The sequence below is a fragment of the Equus caballus genome, chromosome 4, assembly GCF_041296265.1.
Source record: "Equus caballus isolate H_3958 breed thoroughbred chromosome 4, TB-T2T, whole genome shotgun sequence".
NCBI lineage: Eukaryota > Metazoa > Chordata > Mammalia > Perissodactyla > Equidae > Equus > Equus caballus.
Window position 1 is genome coordinate 13440878 of NC_091687.1, and position 5261 is coordinate 13446138.

The 5261-nt window shown below is 48.8% G+C and overlaps 1 pseudogene; it reads left to right on the top strand.

Annotated features, from left to right (window-relative positions):
• The first annotated feature begins 1266 nt into the window (after positions 1-1266).
• Positions 1267-4205, top strand: LOC100064202 (serine/threonine-protein kinase MARK2-like; annotated as a pseudogene).
• The last annotated feature ends 1056 nt before the right edge of the window (positions 4206-5261 follow it).

Sequence of the window (5261 nt, forward strand, 5' to 3'; positions counted from 1 at the left end):
GGAGACACCGACAGGCAGATATAGAGAATCCCAACTTACCAAGGTGGGGACCCTTGAGCAGAAACCCTCATGGGAACCAGTTCTGGGTTAGGAAAACCTGAAGTGTAAGTGAAGAATTGATGGAGGCTCAGCGTGGTCGAGTCAGAGAGGTAGGAACTCCAGGGGGCCCAGTGTAAGGGGGCACACCCACACTTCTGTGAATTTTACCTTCAGGAGCTCTCCAGGTCTCATAGTGGACATCAGAAAAAAACACCCTGCGCTTCTGACAGTGGAGAGGAAAAGTAACCATTTTGAAACACACCAGAGCGTTCTTTTCTTCTTAAAAGACCCAACATCCAGAGAAACTATTTTACCAGGGCTTAACTGACCTGGAGGAAGGGAAACACCCAACTCAAGCTCCCTCTAGCCATTTTGTTCCACCTAAGGAGGGGAAACTGAGAACTAAGTGTGGAGTTTACACTCTGGGGGCACAAACTCGCTAAAAGACTGAGACCTAATCACAGGACCACATAATGCTCCCCCTGCCCCAACTCCTTACCACCACAGTACTGAAGGCCTGTTGACCACAGTTCCTTTTCTCACTATGTCATGTCAGCTTTCAACAGAAAATTACGAGGCATGCGGAAAGTTCAAAAACATAGTTTGAAGAGACAGAGCAAGCATCAAAACTAGAGTCAGATATGGCAGGGATATTGGATAATCAGACTGGGAATTTAAAGCAATTATGATTAATATGCTAAGGTTTTTTTTTTTTTTTTTTTAAAGATTTTATTTTTTTCCTTTTTCTCCCCAAAGCCCCCCGGTACGTAGTTGTGTATTCTTTGTTGTGGGTTCCTCTAGTTGTGGCATGTGGGACGCTGCCTCAGCGTGGTCTGACGAGCAGTGCCATGTCCGCGCCCAGGATTCGAACCGATGAAACACTGGGCCGCCTGCAGCGGAGCGTGCGAACTTAACCACTCGGCCACGGGGCCAGCCCCAATATGCTAAGGTTTTTAATGGATAAAGTGAACAATATGTAAGACAGATTGGTAATATAAGAGAGATGGAAATTCTAAGAAAGATTCAAAAAGAAGTGTTAGAGATCAAAACACTGTATCAGAAATGAAGAACGGCTTTGAAGGCCTTGCTAGTAGATTAGACAGAGCTGAGGAAAGAATCTCTGAGCTGGACAATATGTCAATAGAAACTTTCAAAACTAGAAAAACCGAAAAAAATACAAACAAATTCATAGCTTTTTACTTTTTCTTTCTTTTTTCATTTCGCTGTATTTCCTTTGTCTTTTCTGTTTTTTCTTTATTCTTTTCTCTTATTCTTTTCTTTCTTTCTTCAGTTAACATTGTTGATTAGTATTGTCAGCAGTAAGTGCAATATGCTGCAGGGGCTTGCAGCCATCTCTCTTGAGAAGAAGACCAATTTTGGCCGCTGCTGGCTGCTCAAGACCATCACCAGGAGTACCTTTGCCAAGGTGAAGTTGGCCTGACACATCCTGACTAGGAAAGAGGTGGCCATCGAGATCATTAAGAAACTTCCAGCCTCCAGAGACTACCCTGTGAAGTCCAGATCATTAAGCCACTGAATCACTTCAACCTTGTGAAATTGTTTGAAGTGATGGAGACCAAGAAAACGCTCTTCCTGCTCATGGAGTACACTAGTGGAAGAGAGGTGTTCAAGAACTTACTGGCTTATGGTAGCATGAAAGAAAAAGAGGTTCAAGGCAAATTTCACCAGATGGGGTCTGCTGTGCAGTACTGCCACCTGCCACCAGAAGTTTATTTTCCATAGTGACCTAAAGGCAGATCACCTGCTTTTGGATACTGACATGAACGTCTTGATTGTGGACTTGGGCTTCAGCAGTGACCTCACCTTTGACAGCAAGTAGGGTACCTTCTGTAGCAGTCTCTCTTATGCTGCCCAGGAACACTGCTAGGGTGGAAAGTCTGAAGGACCCGTGGTGGATAAGGGGGGCCTGGGAGTCATCCTCTATATAATGGTCACTGGGTCCCCGCCTTTTTGTGGATAGAACTTTCAGGAGATGCTGGAGTGGGTACTGAGTGGAATATGCATTTCCTTCTACATGTCCATGGAGTGTGAAAACCTGCCCGAGAAATTCCTCCTCATCAAAGCAGCAAGAGAGGCCCTTTAGAGGAAATCATGAAGGATCCGAGGATGAACACAGGCCTTGAGGAGGAACTAATGCCTAAAGGATCCAGGACCAGATGGGCCAGAAGAATGACAACCTCATGGCCACCTATATGCTCCTGGGCTACGTGAGATCTGAGCTGGAGGACTACACCACCATGCCCAAGCCCCTTCCTTCGGCTGATCCTACCGGCAGCTTCCCGCCTTCCTCTCTTCCCCATCCTGCAACGTGGATCACGGGGTCTCCGCCAACCCAAAGCAGCCAGGTTTCAGCAAGCCTGACATTAGCACCTTAATTCCTACTCTGAGATCAGTCAGAGCGGCAGCACAGAAAATCAGCAGCCTAAGCAGGACCAGGAGTTAGGATGAAAGGCCAGCAGCACAGCCAAAGTGCCTGCCCGTCGTCTCTTATCTGGTCTGGAGACGAACACCACCCCAGCACAGCCTCCCCAAGTGGCCCTGTGGCCTCCTCTTCTCCCGACACCAGCAGCAGTGCTGGAGCCCCAGACAGAATCACCTTCCCCCAGGGTCTATCTTCCAAAGGAACTCCCTCCGTGATGGGCAGTTTGGACAGGTGGGAGACCAGCAGAATCTGCCTCATGGTGTGACCCCAGCCTCTCTCCCTCTGGCAGCAGCTGGAGCCGGCGGGGGCCACTGGGAGGTCCGTCACCTTCATCTGCTGACACCTGTGTTTCAGGTTAGCCAGAAAGAACCGGCACGAAGCTGAAAGCAGAGCGGAGAAGAAGAAACCTCAGAGAGTGGGTAGCCGAGGCCGTGATATAAACAAGAAAGCCAGTCGGAAGGTCGCATGCACTCCCGGCATAACTTACACGAAGCTCGCGAGCTCCATGGAACCCAAGGAGAAGGTGAGGGAGATTGTCCAGGTGCTGGATGCAAACAGCTGCGGGTGGGAGCTTAGAAAGAAGTACACGCTGCTGCATGTGCTGGGCCCTTCTGCTCAAGGATTTCATGCAGTGGAGGACAGCGGTATGCAACCTGCTTGCCGTTCGCTCACGGGGTTCAGATAAGAGGATATCTGGCCCCTCCAGGGCCTTCCAAAGCAGTCTCCAAGATATCTGCTGGGCTTAAAGGACTGCCAGGAGTCAGCTGGGAGACAAGAGGGGAGCTGGGGGCCCGAGCTGCAGGCTGGCCCCGGGGTGAACTTCCCAGATGGGACTGTTTCCCATAGGGCACTTCTCCTCTCCCCTGCTCTTCTCCGTCTTGTCTTTGTGTTTGTGGGGAGGGGAAATGGCTTTGTGGACACAAACACAGTCTATGTGTGTATATATATATATATATATATATATATATACACACACACACACATATTTATAGATATGCTAATTTATTGTTTAAATATAATAATTTTAAAAACCCACCCTGCTTTATTATTACAGCTGTCACAAGACACTCACCTGCCACTCAACAAGAGGAGGGCCCTGTATCCTTCAAAATTCTCTTCTGACCCAACTGAAGGAAAAAAAAAACCCCAAATCACCAAAACATTTCCCTTGAGGGAAATCAAACCCTGGTGAAACCATCCTAAGACTGGGGCAAATGTTAATGAGTTGTAAAGCTACATTTGAACTGTGGTGTTGGCTTTTCTTGCTGGAGCAACAGGCCTGAGGGTCACATCTGTGTGGTAAATGTTGCCTGAGGCAACCACTTCAGTATTTCTAAGTCTAAGACAACAACAGTGTATTCTCTTTCATGGTCCCGTGGGTTGGCTGGCCTCAGCTCGCTGGTTTCTCTGCTCCTTGTTGTCTCTGCTGAGCTGACTCCTGTGAGTTCATCCAGCTGGTGGCTGGGCTGAGCTGGAAGGTTCTGGAAGGCCTCTCTCCTACATCTGAAGCCTTAGTGCTGATTGTGGGCTGGGGGGTCCTAGTTCCTCTCTGTGTGGCCCCTCTCTCACAACAGGAGAGCCGGAACCCTCCGATAGCATGGCGGCTGGGTTCCAAGAGGAAATGTTCTGGGAGGACAAGACCCAGTGGGCAAGTGCTCATCAAACTCCTGCTTACCTCACTCTTGCTAATGTCCCACTGGCCAAAGAAAGTCACATGGCCTAGCCCAGAGTCAGTGTAGGAAGGGATTACACAGGGACAAGGGTACTGGGAGGCATGACGCACTGGGGGCCATCCCTGTAACAGTCTATGGCATACTGCTGTGTAACTTAAAGAACTAAACGAAAATGCTCCCGATGGTGGGATTCATAGCTGAGTGTCTATAGAGGAGCAGAGGAAGAAGTGGAATTCCATGACTAAGGGTGGAGGCTGAAGGTACATCCATTACAATTGTCTGTGGCGTCCATCTGTGGTCATTCTGTGCCATCGCATGCCGTGACTCCCAGGGAGGCAGGGTCTCATTTAGAATGTTCAAGTGTACTACCAATGCCTGGTGTTTCATCAGTTTGGGAACACAGGAGCCTACTGTGGTGGAGAGTGACAAGTCTACTGTTGAGATCACACCAATAACAGACGTTGCTTTGCACACCAATATTCAGAACAGCATCCAGCTTGGCCACTGCACAAGTGGTGGTGCCAGGGTAGCTGTCAGCACCCTGGCTGAACCACATTGACTGGGGAAATGAGAGCTGCTCTGCAAGGACTGAGGGGGTGGGGCAACCTTCCTTACTCATCCTTCAAATCTCATCCTAACCCTCACTTCCCAGGGAAGTCCCCTAGACTCAGTTATTCTGGTTTTTTTTTTTTTTTTTTTTTTGCACCACTGGGCCGGCCCCTTAGTTATTCTTAATTCACACCGGAATTCCCTTCCTCTCCCCTTTATTCTAACATGCATTGCTTTTCCTGATTTAACGGCTATGTTCCTGCTGGCCCATCAGCTCCAGGAATAGAGGAATCATGTATCTTGCTCATCACTGTATCTCCAGCGCCAGCACTGTGGGTGTTGAAATTGAAAATTGAAAACTGCTTTCCCTTCTTAGCTTCCAGCCCCTCTCTCTTCCCCTGAATCACCGTTTACCTTTGAAACTGCTGACTAAGGTGCAGAAGGCCAATGACCTCGGCCTCTCTGACCACCGCCCTGGGTGAGAACAGTTATTAGGAGCTCTGGTCCCAGGAAGTGGTGCTCAGCCAGAATGATGCGACCACTACCCTTTGATAGAA